The sequence below is a fragment of the Solanum tuberosum genome, unplaced genomic scaffold (genome assembly GCF_000226075.1).
Source record: "Solanum tuberosum cultivar DM 1-3 516 R44 unplaced genomic scaffold, SolTub_3.0 scf01141, whole genome shotgun sequence".
Lineage (NCBI taxonomy): Eukaryota > Viridiplantae > Streptophyta > Magnoliopsida > Solanales > Solanaceae > Solanum > Solanum tuberosum.
Window position 1 is genome coordinate 6,024 of NW_006240050.1, and position 16,113 is coordinate 22,136.

Consider the following 16,113-nt stretch of genomic DNA (forward strand, 5'->3'; position numbering starts at 1 on the left):
AATATAAGTAAAAAGATTACAAAGAAGCATAAAAGAACGACCATATCTCAAGTTTACATAAATATATATAAATTATACTTAAAAAGATCCCAAATAAAAAAGAAAAAATAATCACATCTCAAGTTTACATTTCAGTAGTTCTAATATTACCTTCTCTTTTTCTCTATGAAATTTATTTTTAATATTTAACTTTTCGAAGTTCACATATATTGATTTCTTAATGAATTTCATATTTAACCTAAATATTTTGCATAGCTTCTCTTCTATGAAATTATGTGATTAATAGCAAAATTCAATTGCTCCGGCACTACTACCCTGTCGGCTCTCTTTCAGAAAATTCAGTTTTACTCCATTTATAGCATTCTATAGTGGGCATTACCCTTTATCCAGTAGCAGCTGGGAGGCAGCTTGTTGGCGAATTGGACCGACATGGGAAAACAGCTCTTGTAGAAGAGGAAAACTTGGGAGTTACATTTCAGAAAGCTTGAAACAAGAATCTGATCAAACCAATTTGAGTGGGTTCTTGAAAAATAAGAGTCTTTTCATTTTTAAGCTTTGATCAAAAGGACTCCCTATTGAGGTTCCCCAGCATTTCTGTTCTAATTCAATTGGTTCATTTTTTGTTTGGGGATGTTGCATTCTGGGTTTATTTGTTTGGTAGACGTTGATATTTGAGAAAAACGTGAGAAGTTTTCATCTGTGTAAGGTGATGGTGGGTGAAAGATAGCTCTTTGGAGGGCATCTTAAAGATTGTATCTTTTTTATTTAATTTCTATTCAGGTTTTATGCATAGCATTCGTGTGAAGCTTTGGACTCTTTTTTTTTCTCTCTATAATAGAAAATTGAGTTGAATTGATGAGTAGAAAGCTTAAAATAGCTCAATAGAAGGGCTAGAAGTTGTATAGTGTGATGTATATATCCATGAAGCTGAATGGTTTTAGGTCCAAGTTTACGCAGATAGAAGTGTGCAGTTCGAATTGCCTAAAAGTTGAGCTTTTGTTTCTTTGATGAAGTAAGTGATATCTTTGAAAGATGCAGTAGTTACAAGATATGACATTGAAGCTTACAGAAACATCTCGCTCCTACACAAAAACTGTCTATGCCAGAGCTTAGGGAACTACTGAAGTCTAATTGTTGATCTGAACTATTAGATGGGAATAAACTGAACCAGCAAAATACACTAGCCATACATTTAAATTTTATAGAGCCTATAGGAGTTAAAGTCACCTATTTCAAAATAAATATATAGAGCCTATAGGAGTTGAGATCCCTTCAAAACATTTCCTATTCTTTTCTGTCGAAATACTCCAAAAAATGCAAGCAAGTATCATTCTCCATTTGTGCTTGATGGATTTATCAACTCTCCATAAGCACCAACTCAAGTATGCTTCCCTTAATGAGTGAAGAGTGATCCATTTGAGGCCATAAATGCACAAAAACATGCTCCATAGATCTGAAGTAAAAATATGGCCAGGGCTTTCAGCTTCCACTTTACGCACATAGCATCTGTGAGTGAATTGAATTTTCCTCTTTATCAGATTACCCTGAGTGAGGCATTCCTCATTCAGGACTGTCCAGGTGAAAGAAATAACCTTGGGAGGAATTTTTGCTTTCCATATGAGCTTCCAAGGCCAGTTGTCAAGCATGGGATTGCAAGAGCACATTTTCTGGTAGCTCAACTTAACAGAGAAGATGCCACCTGCTTGATTGCCGCATTTAAGTCTGTTTGCTACCGATGGACTCAGGTTGCTTTGTTGTAGGCTAGTTTTATATATAACTCAATTTTTTATTTAAAATTCTTACGATCAAACATTAATTTTCAAAAAATAAAATAAAATCGTGATTAAACAGCAATAAGAATTAACAAATAATCATACCTCAGCAAAAGTAAAAACAATAATCACATGACAACCCTTACCCCAGCGCGCCTAAGTCCATAGTCCCGTCGACCGTCCACCGTCCATCGCCGTCCGCCGCCGTCCGTCCTCCGTCGACCTTCTGCCGGCGAAGTAGTGTCAGGTACCTTGCCGTAGTATCATTTTTTTTTTGAATTCATATGTAATATAGTTTTCAGTTTTTCCTTTTTCCTTGGTATTAGCTCCCTGAAACTATGTTTACTTTTGGATGTATTTGATATAACAAATGAGCTAAACAGTGTGTGTGCGTTAGTTTAAAGTTTTCATCTTTAAGGATTGTTAATTGGTTTGTTGATAGGTAATGCAAATATATGCTGATGTAGACATATCTTAAGTTTTGGATGGCTTTGTAGAGTTTTTATTGGCTAGTGTGTGGGTGATAAAACAGACATGGTTTTCCAATAGAGAATTATGGATTAAACTGTGCGACTGTGAATAATAACTTTTTTTCGAACAATGGTTGAATAATCATGATTGTTATTGAATATTAATTGTGATATTATTAAATTGAATCGATTATCATCACATAGGTTTGTTGAAATTCCATTGAGAAAAAATAGGTTTTTGTGACATATATTACTTCATATAAATCTTTTGTTTCAATCAGATTGTTGCGGCATTTGGGAATGGCGAACAGCAGGTATGAATACGTGAAATGGTTTGAGGTGGAAGACGAAGTAAGGTACCCAAACATCATTGTCGTTCAAATTGATGGCCGCGACTTTGGCTGGTAATGAGATGTTTAAATGTTTATGGTTTGCACGTGCCTTTATATTTTGTGTTCTTATCTTTCTGGATATTAAGCCTAGTTTAGTAATTAAGGTAAAGGTGTTGAAATCAAGAGATATCCAGTTAAAATTCTATTGAAGTATAGGTATGTGTTCAGGTTAAGTGCTAGTTCTTGTCAATTGGTGTTGTTATATCTTGTGAATATACTCTTGCTGCTTGAGAAAAAGTATTCCGTTTTGGGTTTTTGGTGTATTTGATTTTCTAATTTGCATTGTATATGTTTAGTTTCTCGGAGAAGCATGGATTTGAGAAGCCGAATGATGATAAAGCCTTGAACTTGATGAATGCTTGTGCTATTAAGGTATTAGAGAACTTCTCTGATGTAATATTTGCGTATGGATTTAATGATGAGTACATGTATGATGCGTTTCTTACTATTAGACAATTATGCCCTTTTTCTTACCCCTTGAAAAGCTGACAATGTGGTACAACGGTTTATGCAGTTTTGTTTTGAAGAAGGAAACCACATTTTACCAGAGACGAGCAAGGTTTGTAACCTATTTCATATCTCAAGAATTTGTTATCAGTGTTTATCAATAATTATTTTGGCTCTTTAGGAAGAATAATTTGAATGATGCACTTTGTCTTGTTAGTATTCATATATCGCTGGTACGGTACAAAATTATTGCTCTTGCATTGACTCATGTTTGAGTAGTGATAAAACTAAATCTGTTTACTTTGCTTGTCTTATGCTTCTTGAATACTCTTTGAACAATTGCATGATAACTTTGTATGTGATTCAACTAGAATCTTATTTTTTGTTAACTACAATATACAAATCTCTTCCTCAGCAGTTGGTTTGCTAGATCATGTCCAATTTGTCTTTGATTTTAGATCATCATCTCAACAATTTTTTGGATTCCCGACACCAACAATCTGTCATTATTTTAAACTTGACTGTTACATTGTCCTAGTGCTGACTGCTGAGGAACTGTATATTATATAACCAGTCTCGAACAGTGAAGGTAATTCAATTATGCTCAGGGATGCTGCTGTCTCTTGGATAGTTTATCAACTTTTTATCTCTTTCTCTTAACCGCCATGTCTATACCAATTTGAACTGTTGTTTGATTCCCCTTCTTTAGCATGTTCTTGTTAAAGTGGGTTAGAGTCCCACATTAATTGGGGAATGGATTGATGGTTTACTTATATGGACTTTGACAATCATCCCCTCATGAGCGCTTTTGGGGTTGAGTTAGAACCAAGGTCCATTTCTTTATCATGGTACTAGGTTAGGTCCAACCCAATTCATTGTTTTCGATGTTGGACCCCCCTCTTATATTGCCCACTCTCCAAATGTCCAGTCCTTGTGTTGAGTCCCACATCGGTGGGCATTAAGGAATTTGGTCTCCTTATATGGTCTTGATCAATCCTTCCCTCATGAGCTAGCTTTGGGGGTTGAGCTAGGCTATATATTTCTTGTTCTTTTATAATCATTTTTGAGATTTTGTTAATGAGAAGGAAAATTAGCTCCAAATCACTATAGGCCCTTGTGGTAGCTGGCTTGAGGAAATGCATAGTAAACAGTATTAGGGAAATATAGAGATTGATCACAAACTTTTCTTAAGAAAGCACTAGGACAATCTTAAGGCATGATTTTTCTAAGCTGACCAGAAACTTCAACGTGCAGCAAAATACTATCCATTATTGTGTCTTTCTTCTCATCTACATATGTAACCAAATGGAAAGAGTTCTTTTCTCAAAAAGAGTTAAGTGTGCCTCCATCATTCCATTCACGAGTTATCAGCTGTGCATCAATGGAGGTTCTTCAGGCATATCTTCTATGGAGACAGACAGAATGTGAGTTCTCGTATTGAATATTTCCAATTAATAGTTACTGGAGGAGTTGAATTCTTAAAATCTGATGCTGAAGGATATTGGTTCTTCTTACAGGTCATATAAGCAATCAATACAATACTTGTTTGTGGAAGCTGGTGTTTTCTGGAAAGTCAGAAAAGGAGGTGAAAGAGATTCTGAAGGTGCTGTAATTAACTCAAGTTGGAGAGTAAAAAATTGAATTGTTTCCTCAATAATACGGCATGCGTATTTACGGTTTTTTTCTTCAATATTATTCTTCGTCAATTTCAAATTTTAGTTAACACTAAGGGGTTGTTTGGTAGCTGGATAAACAAGTTTTATCCATGCATTAGAGTTTGTATAACTTATACGACGTTTGGTAGGTGGATAAGAAAAAGTTATTCATGTATATAATTAATATGATGTTTGGTAGGTGGATAAGAAAAAAATTACTCATGTATATAATTAATACGGCGTTTGGTAGGTGGATAAGAAAAAAGTTGTTCATGTATAAAATTTATACAACGTTTGGTTGACAATTTTGAAATTTGCATAACTATATATGTACAAGTTATGAGTAAATTTGTGTATTATTTATGCGGAGTAGAAGGTGAAATAATTAATACGGGTATAGCTAATACATGGATAAAAAGTTAAAGACAATATTACCCTTATCATTTTCACTTGACTACTTTCTTCTTTTACATAATCAAAGAAATGTTTTAATTTAAATACAAAGTTAAAGAAGGAAAGGATATAATTGTAAAAAAATGTTATAATTTAAAAAATATTTAATTTTACTAATTTTTAATATAAAAAACCAACATCCAAAGGAATAATTTATGCATAACTAAATCTTGCAGAGCTAGTACTTGTATAATTAATACCTACATAACTAATACTCACATTACTAATACCTGCATAACTAATACACACATTACTAATAACGACATAACTAATACCCATATTACGAATACATGTATAACTCTATCCAGCTACTAAACGACCCCTAAATAAATATAATGTTAAAAATCATATAAAGAAGAAAAGTAGAATGAAGTTAAAAAGAAGAAGCTCGGATTGGCCTACTAGCAGATCACATAGTGGTTAGGAATCAGGAGTTGGTGTCAGGTCCACCACTCTTCTGAATTTACTGGCCCAGACCGGCCTCTTAAGAAAGGGTCCGGTTTGTGAACCAGACCATCTTCCTGGGCTAGAGATCAAGTGTGCCAGTCCTGGTCCAGGCCGAACTTGCCAGGTATAGTAGCAGGTGGTTTTTATATGCTAGTAGCTACAGAAGGTAAGCAGTTACATGCATTTAGTGACTTCATTTGCATAAAGAAAGATGCTTAATAGAGAAGGTCTTAGAAGGAATGTCTATTATGTGAAGAAAAAAGTATTACAACTCCCAGCAAAGGTTTCTGGAGTGATAGCTCTGCATACATATCTGTGATCTCCTATGGATTACTCGTCTACAGTTTGTTACCTGGAAAATGTGTTGAACTCCTTTAAAATATGTCAATACCTGCACTGCGCAGGTTGAGAAGTGTTTTTTAAATCATGAAGCTCATTTTTCCAATTTTTACTCTTGCTATATATAATTTAGATGAACCACATAACTGTTATGCCGTAATTTTCCTAACCTTTAGAAAAATCACTTTTTTGAAATGTTTCTAAGTATAAAAATAATTCGAGAAAAAATACTTAGAAAAGAGTCGCCACTTAATTTTTTAAAGAAATTAAGAAAACTTATGATTTTCAAAGATTTAAACAGAAAAAATCATTTGAAAATACCAAAGAGGGTTCGGGGGTTCAATTTACACTTCGAGAAGGGTTCAAGCATTCGAAGTGTCCGCTAACATGCGGTTGACCTGCGACTTGACTAAAATATATTTGACTATTTTTAGAAAAATAATGCTTTAACATAAAAAATAATAACTTATAATATATTCGATTAACTTTGAGAAAAATAGTTAAATGAAATTCACACTTTTATTTTTTAGAGAAAATGACCTAAAAATGAAACATTTGAATTAAAACACAAGTGCATAGAATTTGATCAAAACTAGATTAATTAGGACTTACTTGACTCATTTATAAAAATAATAAATTAATCCAAATTGGTTAATTTAAGCATGAAACCGTTTTAAGTTAATTGAAGAAACAAAGTTTCGACTAACCTTTTTGAGAAAAATGACTAACTAGAAAGAGAACATTTTTTAGTTCATTTTAGAAGAATACTTTAACTTAAAACCACTTTTAAAATAAAAATGTGATCAAGTGAAGAGGCCTTAAAAACATATCTTTTTTTTAAGAAACAAAGATTTTAACTTAATTAAAATACAAAATTCGACCAATTATTTGAAATTTAAAATAAGTGAACACAACAAGTGAAATGTATTAAAAATAAACCAACACAAAGAAAATGACTTGTCTTTTTGGGAATCTAATTAAATTATTTAAAGTTAGAGTTAAATAAGATTAGCCAAAACATAATCAAACAATTAGAAGAGTAAAAGAGATAATGAAATTGGGCCCCTTCTTGGGCCAATTTCGCTGCAAACTTTGGCCTTTAAACCAATCCCGTTTTTGTCTACACTGGTTGTATATCAGTGTATATCGGCATGTATATCAGCTCTTTCCATGTATCTCCCGCTTCCGAACACCTGTATTTTACCTCAGCCCTGTATTTTCATGCTTTTCGACCTGTATATAAGTGTATGCAGCTGTATACATCTTGTATACAACCCCTTCTGGGTTTTCTGGAGATTGTAATTTCAGTTTCCCTACTTCTTCAGACGGAATGAATTGGAGAAGAGATGTGTTGGGCTAAGGAGCCCAACAGAATGCAATGAGGGATTTGGGGAGTCCATAAATGAACTCAACATAGCATGTATACAAAGGAAAAGAGTAATGGATTAGTAACAACTCAAATTCATGACAATGCAGTAACTAGGAACATTTGATAACTTTGTAGAAATAGTCTTAATTAACGAAAAGTAATGCTTAAATCATAAACATGATAATGGTCATTTTAAGACAAAACACAAAGGAAATCCATGAAGGATTAAGACTTGTTGGATCTCACTTAAAGAACAAAATATAGTAAGTAACACATTAGAGGGGAAATCATAATACGACAATCTTAAGGAGGGCACCAAAATCCTAGAATTAGGACATTTTCCAAAAAAAAAACGAAGAAGATAATGACATAGGCTTAACCATATCACGCCATAATTACTAAATATATTTACTAAAAAGGGGTATATCATAATATTTTCACTCCCTGTTGGTCAACTTTTATCATTAGATCCATTATTTATTAGAGTTGAACAACGTCAAACAGTGATCAAAATGACAAAGAATAACAAAGACTTATATTTAACCATGTTAGGACTGAAACATAAACCAAGAAAGGGAAGCAACAGAGGCTTAGATTAATCAGTTTGTTAACCCATTTTTTGCACTAAATGACAAGGCTTCAACACAGATTTTGACAATAAGAACTAGTGTACTAGTTTGATATTTAATCCAAGCAAACAGGGGTCAATGAAAAGGGCCGGAATGCAACCAAAAACACCATAGGACAAATGATTACTACCGTATCAATAGGGAGAAACACTTATTTATTTATTTTTCGTGAATTAGTAGTGGCAGGAAGGAAATCAAAGCGTGATAGGAAGTAATATATTTAACACTAGATTATCACAATCTAAGCATAAGGAAATTTCAAGGCATATGCGCACACACACAAGAGTAAAAGTTTATAAGCGAGCGAATATGGATGTAACAAAAGCAACTCACAATACGGTAAACAAATAGTTGGTGATTAACATAATTCAATATAAAGGGAGAGAGAGCGGACTAATGAACGATCAACTATGTGTCTACAAACAATCACATTTGAAACTTGGCAGTGACAAAAGTGCATATGGACAACAAGAACAACAAGAAATAAAATGGTCGTCATCGCACACCCGAAATATAAAAAAAAAATAAAACACAACATGGATGCAACCATGGAGCATGTCTCTTTAGGTATTATATGCTCAATTTATCATTTTGAGGAGGGCACACAGTGATGAATTGAACAAACCCGAAGTGCAATAGAGACATGAAAAAAAGAACAAAAAAAATAAAATAAAATAAATAAATAAATAATGAAACTATGCAACAGTGAACATCCTTTCAAGCTTAGTACAAACTAAGCCCTTTGTTGATCAAATTTAAATACAATCTTTTGATCTATACCTCAATGCTAATCCAAATATCGAGGCATAAACACGAAAGTGGCATAGAAAGGCCATAAGCATATGCGATATTTAACAAGTTCATATGCCCCCATACAACCGATAGCAAAGCAAGCTAACATCATAACGGCAAGCAAACGAAGGTGTGGCTGATGGTTATGCATTTGCTGGCTCTAACATATGAATGGGATAACGGCCAGAATTTAAACTTTAAATGACACTCTAAGCTCCGAACCGATGGTGACAATCAAAGGTTTAATAAACATATTAATCCTCACCTCAAGATTTATAAAATCAACATTATGTAGATCACTATATTCAGGCAGCCTAGGACAATGAATATTCATCCTCGAACAGGGGACTATACGACATCTAGGCAACAACTAATTTCAACAGAGGTGAGTAGTATCTTAGTGTGAATTAAACAAGATATCGAACTAAACCGAAAAGATATTCAAACATAAACGACTTGTTCCAAGAAACATCAAGCGATCATATCAGTGAAACTCAAAGTGTAACCCAAAAGCAAATCAGTCCATCATGCTTACTGAGCATAGATTCATGGGAAAAGCAAAGCTGATGTAAACGATTAAAACAAAAAAAATGACATATTCTCAACAGCAAAATTTCCACCAGAGATTCAACCTATGACACATGATACTGAAACAAAAGGCAAGAGCAAACTGAGATTACCTTTCTCGAGGCAGCAAAATGAGAACAAAACGAGCCAAAGAGAGCAACGACTTTTTACACCGGTTAAGACTCGAGCAATAAACAGGGAAATTTGAACCAACCTCTTTGTAAGCTCTTTTTTTTTTGTATATGACCTCAAAATCTAATCTTCTCCCCACTTTTTTCCTCTTTTCTTCACTTTAATGTAAAGAATTATTTATAGGGGAAGTTGGGGCCTTTTTAGGGGGGAAATTCGTTGGATTTCAAAAAAAATTGAATTTTTTTTTCTTCTCTTTTCGAAGCAACAGCGAGGGCTGTTGTGCAGGCCTGCGATTTCCTCGAAAAGGGGGGAAAAGGGGACGACGAAGGTGATAGATTAGGTTGCTAAGGTATGGGTTCTGCAGGGTAGTTGGATGAGATTTTTGCAGCGCGATTTCTGGGTTTGTTCTGCTTGCTGCGTCGTTTCGCTGAAGAAGAAGAAGCGCGGGTCTGGGTCGGTCGGGTACTGTATGGCGTATTGTATGTTGGGTTATTTGCAATAAGAGTGTTGGGCCTGGGTTATTGTTGTAAGAGTTGCAGAATGTATGGGCTGCTGGAAAATAGGCCCAAAACTTGGTCTCTTAAATGGAGTTAAAGGATTTTAGCTAATAAGTTGCAATTTTAATCGATCAATTGCATTACAAAGTTAACCAATGGATTAAGAATGTAGCCATATTGAATTCATTTAGTAAATTCGGCTAGTAAAATAGGGCGAATTAATGTAATTAACTAACGAGCTTCTTAATCTTATCAAGATAAAATAATCAATTTTAAAATATTAACTATTAATTAATTAAACTAATTGGCAAAATTTAAAGCAAAACTAAAACCTTTTGAGACGACTTCAAATAAAAATATACTAATTATATACATAACTATAAAAACATATTTATTTATTATTTTTTTTTAAAATAACTCGAAAAATATTTCAAATTTCATAAAAGCTAATTAATTCAAAATTATAGCTACCACTTTAAAATATACTAAAATATACATTCGAGATGATTTTTGAATATTTTGGATATACTTATTTCATACATAATTATATAAAACATATATATTATTAAAATTTATAAAAGTTGATAGACTATTTAAAAACTTGCAAAACATTTTTATTTTATTTTTATTTTTTTTGAAAAATTTGTGAAACTAATTATTTTAAATCGTTTGAAAATTGAAGAAGCTCGATGATTAATCTATAATATGGAGGTCCAAAATTGGGTGTCAACAATAACTTGAAGCTAACTAATGGTAAACTTGGGGCCAAATTTTGGATTGGAGTGAAGATTCTAAGTTATAGGTCAAGTCACAAGATATATAGGTCTTTTTCTCTATCTGTACTTTTTGTTTTGATAACCCTGGTGCCTGGGAAAAGCTAGCGTGTATCTCGACTAATTTCACAGGATACCTGCCACCTCTCACTAGCAACATGCACCAATTAACTCTACCACCAAGGCTAGGAGCCTAGGACAGATGAGAAGAAATCACCTGATGTTTTTTATCTACTGGGGTTTGAACGTTTGAACCTGAGACCTCATGGTTCTCAATCCACTTCATTGACTACTAAGCCACACCCTTGGGTGCTCTATCTGTACTTAAAGAATGTACAAAAACATTTTCCAATCTTTAAGCCTTTTTCCACTTCTGTTGGAATTTGAGTCTGCCTTGTCTAATATGCTTTCAATCAGGCAATTCTCATATATAGATATGTGATGTGCTCCACAATATCGTTAGAGATGAATTATGACCTCCCTAGTTGTTTATATCTTCTTTCCCCTTAGGTTCTCTTCTTGTATCATAACGGTGCTCTAGGGAAAATTTTCTTTCTACCCTAACACTTTTTCATCTTGCTTGTTTTTGGTCCAGCGATGATATTCTTAATGATTGATGGTTGCCTTCACCAATTTTCGCAATAATAGCTTGGGCCATGGCTGGATTAACTGCATTTTTTTATATTTTGGATCTACTTACTTTTGAAGGCATTTAAACAATCATTTTCAAATTTATGGTTGGACTCAAAGAACCCTAGACTTGAGGCTTAATAGTGTTCTGACAAAAGCAGGGAACACAAAAGCAGGAGCAAAATGAATTACTTTTTCAGCAGTTTGGTATCAACTACAAAGGACCTTCCACAGATTTTTCGTCAAGGGTCTTGTGCCATCAAGATAAAGGTAGCTACCTTCATCCCCCTTCTCCTAGAAGAGTATATATTGGTATATGCATGTGGTGCATGTGTCACTATCCCGTTTTTTGGTTTTTAGATTTGAAAGATAAATAAATATGGCATTTGGATATGAAAAACACGGTTTTGAAAACAATTGATGTGTGTGGTTTTCTGTTTTGGAAGATTGGTTGTAGGAATTTTTTTGAAGAATGATTAAGTATTAAAAATTTTGAGGCAGAAGAAATGGTTTTGATGACTTTTCGAACGAAAGAGGGAAAAAGGGCGGACACTTCTGTTTTTGTCCGTCTTTGTTAACAAACTTCCCCTAAGGACCGCACACACTCTCTCTTTTTGTTCTAAATTCTTCTCTTTCTTTCTTGCAAAAAGTAAACTAGAAAGCAAAACCTAGCCCTATAATTTTAGAGAAATGTTTTTTTTTGTAGAATTTAGCAAGTTCTTTGACTTGAAATTAAAATGTTTGTGTACTCATACAGTTAAATGGCACTCCTAAAAATGGGTAAGAGTAGTAGTAATTGAACTCCACAGTCTGAGCCTTGTTGAGGTCATCTTATTGTTGTGCCTTTTCGTGGAGCAGTTATATGTAACTCTTATATTTTTGATATAAAATTGGCATGTCCATTAAAGGACTCTTTTGCGACGAGTAGACATTCTTTTCATGTTTAGATTTTTCCTCTCAATCACAAAAAGACTGACACAAGCTCTATGCTTAACCAATGAACTCTTACCCCAACCTATAGGAGTAGAAAGGGAAGAGAATGAGGTATATGCGATGCAGTTTGCTCATCACTATACATGGGTACTTCATATCATGCATCTTCATGTCCACTTTGACAATTTATATTATCCCTTTTTAACACAGGTGGACGATATTGTGAAATACCGTGAAGATGGCACTCTTGTTAAAAGACCAAGGAAGAAAGCGGTCATAGTTCACTCAGAAAATGTAGCAACAAAAAGATTCTGGAATAACTACACATGCCTTACCGAGGAACTTGGTTCGCTCGCTGAAGGGATTAACAAGATTAAACCCGAGTATTTGAGGTCTTTCCAATTTGAAAGCAGGTTGATGTTATCTACTTGGATTGTAGTCCGGGTAGACGGTTGTCATTTCCACAGGTAATTTATGCCTTTATTTCTGCCGATTGGTCTTCTCTTTACTCTTTGATGACCTTTTGCTCGACTTACCAAGAGGTGTTGATATCATTCTTTGTTGATATGTAATTGTGCTTGTCTCTTTCTTTTCCCCTTTTCCAGTTGATACCTTTTCTCTTGACTGTGATGCTCTTTAGATTGAATTATTCTTTTTGCTTCAAATCTCACGTTTCATGTCAAAATGATGTGGCATTATTCTTGCTTCTTATTTTCATCAAGCATAAAATTTTGTAGGTAATATGCATTTTCTGGATAATATAATCCATGTTTCAGTGGGAGCTGGTTTTTCTTATATGCCTATTTTCTTTATCAAGTCTGTGGATTTCTACCTCCGGATTAAAGAAGAAACTCCAAGAATTTCCCAAGTTAATTTTCTATTATGACCTGGAAACAACAGTGAAGTTGTACAAAACATTCCAGATCCATAAAAAATGTCAGACACAAGTGCATGGTTGTAATATATGCACACACGTTTGTAAATAAAATAAAATATATATATGTATATATATGTGTGTGTGTGTGTGTGTAATTTCACAAGTATAAAGTCATGTCAAATACTGAGCATGTAATTTGAGAAATCTAATTTGGACTTGCTGGTTTCATGATCTTGATGGGATCCACTGTAGGTTTTGTGAAGATAATGGCTTTCAGAAGTCAAATGATGAGCAGACACTGAAACTTATGAACTCTTGTGCGGTTTCTTTGCTGGAGATGTTTAAGGATATTATGTTTGCATATGGGGTGAGTGATGAATACATGTATTAGTTCATTTAACATCTTTGATTCACTTTTAACATATCTCTTCCTTTTCCTGTTATCTTTTTTCTTGAGAGATCAATTTTTCTTTCAGCTTTGTTTTGAAGAAAGATTCTCTATTGTATCAGAGGTGGTCAAGGTAACTCTTTCATCACCATTCTTAAGTTCCTAGGTAAGTGGAGTGTTTAGCTAAAACCACATATTAAGAGGGAACCAATTCAAGGTCAAAATCAAATTCTTCTTCCTGTTTCTAAAATCCATGATGCATGTAGATTATTTTGACACCACTCAGCTGCAGTTGCCAACCTGCAAGAACATAGTGCAATTATCTGTGAACAACATGCTAAAAGATCCTGCAAATTCATTTCTTGTGCGCAATGCTAGTTTTGTCAGAATGTGTCCTATAAAATGCTTGCTTATCTGAATGGTGGAATTTCCCTTCTAGAATATTTTGCATTTTTAGTAAATCTCTTACATACAACGATTTCTCAAAGCTTTTTCATTAATTTGGTTAAGTTTCAGGGTAGAGTCTATTTGGCAACTGTATTAGGGCCGTCCTCAACTAGTTTACATAATGTTTTTATATTGACATTTTTGTTGGTTATATTTGATGTAGTTATATTGACTTGCTCTTATGATCATCATTTCAGTGAAATCGTCTCTGCCGTTGTATCTCTTTTCTCTTCCATGTATGTGATGAAGTGGAAAGAGTTTTTTCATAAGAAAGAGTTTAAAGAACCACCTTATTTTGATGGACGATCTGTTTGCTATCCATCATCTGAGAGTCTTTGAGATTTCTTGGCCTGGAGACAAGTTGATTATAAGTACTCCCTATTTTATTTGTTAGTTAAGAATTTCAAGCAAATTAATCAGGTTATATGAAGAAATTTGGGTTTTTATGACCTATTCTTCTTGCTGGCAGGCTAAAGAATGAATTGTATCATTTTAAAAATGTTATGTCAATATATTGACTTGTAGGTCACATAAATAATCAGTACAATACTTGTTTCTGGCTGCTTGTTAAGTCTGGAAAGGCCAGAACTGAAGCACAAAGCTCTCTGAAGGTGTGGTATCTCATTCCTTAATTTATGGCGCAGGTCTCTTGTTTTTAGATGAAGTAGCATGATCTATTATAATATGTGATTCTATGGATTATTTTGCTGTCTAAATCTTCTGGATAATCTTTTTTACGCCATGTGCACCTTGAAGAAAATAGTCTTGCAGCCTGTAGTGGTGAAGTATTGGTATACTTGTTGACATCACACATTTTGTGTTTAAGGGTGTGATTTTTTCACTTATAGTTCTGATAGCCAGAAAGCTGAATGAAAATACATTTAGTTAGTCTTTTCTTTAAGCTTCTTCTCGATTTTGCAGTATCCTTATTTGAGCCTAGCACATGGCAAGCACTTAAGTTTTTTGAAAGGTACAGTTAAAATTTTTGTTCAAGCTATCACTTAGAGGAACACAGTTATTGAAATTGAGATTTTCACAAAGATGAGATTATGTTAAAAGCATAGGCCGACATACTATGTGAACTCTAACGGCACTGAAGCCTCAATCACTAACGATAAAGTTCTCATCCACATGATTGTGACACATAATAGTGTAAATGAATATTTTTTGTAATTTGATTCTGTAGAAGTCAACTATGCACCTTAATTTAGACTGTTAGCGTTGATTTGACCTTGATTAACTAGATCTGTTAGTGCATATCTCTCATCCCATTCTGATCAGACACAAGCAGGTTTCACTATTGAGAGTAATCTTGATAGTCCAATGACCACCCTTTTGTTCTGCAGGGTACTCAAACTCAAGAAAAAAATGAATTGCTTGCCAAGTTTGGCATTGATTACAATGCATTACCAATTATCTTTCGGATGGGGTCCTCTGTTTTCCGGGACAGAGTAAATCTCTCTCTCTCTCTCTGCTGAAGATGCTAAGTTTGCTTGAAGTACTTTATGTTGTTTTTGATGATATTATATATCAAGCCTGTATCCTTTAGTTTTAGGCTTCTACCACCATATGGATAATAAACTGTGTGCTCAAAAAAGTTCTGTCGTGAATATAAACAACACAAGTATAGTACCTTAACAAGTGTTTTCTGGTTCTTGTCATTAATGTGATAATTAACTCCATAATGAGCATGTTTTCATCTAAATTGTTCCTGGTCTCATCTGTATTCTTCGTATTCAGAAGCTACACTTGGTACATAAGTTCATTTGCAACACAAGTGCCATTGTTTTTGACTTCTATTACAAGATCAAACTGATGGAGTGGGTATTCACTTTTACTTTTTGCTTCTAAACCCAGGATGGACCAACAGGAAATGACAGAGTAGTTGTTGAACACTGTAACATAATTGAGACGAGCTTTTGGAAAGAACATCCAAGAATACTCGATGAGGAGGAATCATTGCTAACAATTTTACGGCCCCATAGCAATAAAATGCTTCGATTGTCTTGAAGTTGAGGAGCTGCTACCTAAGTTATTAACCATATCCAGTTTTAATCACATTAGAAAAGTAGTTCCAAACTTTGTCAAATATGTAGATTAGCCA

The 16,113-nt window shown here is 34.0% G+C and overlaps 1 long non-coding RNA gene and 1 pseudogene across 2 annotated transcripts; both read left to right on the plus strand.

Annotated features, from left to right (window-relative positions):
- The first annotated feature begins 285 nt into the window (after positions 1–285).
- On the plus strand, positions 286–14,528 carry LOC102586941 (tRNA(His) guanylyltransferase 1-like; annotated as a pseudogene).
- A 103-nt stretch (positions 14,529–14,631) lies between these two features.
- On the plus strand, positions 14,632–16,107 carry LOC107059292 (uncharacterized). 2 transcript variants are annotated; one of them, XR_001472581.1, is made up of 4 exons: positions 14,632–14,836; positions 14,931–14,979; positions 15,356–15,460; positions 15,867–16,107. It is a non-coding gene; the product is annotated as an uncharacterized lncRNA (long non-coding RNA). The 2 variants fall into 2 exon arrangements; XR_001472580.1 differs by having other exon boundaries at positions 14,637–14,979.
- Positions 16,108–16,113: the final 6 nt, after the last annotated feature.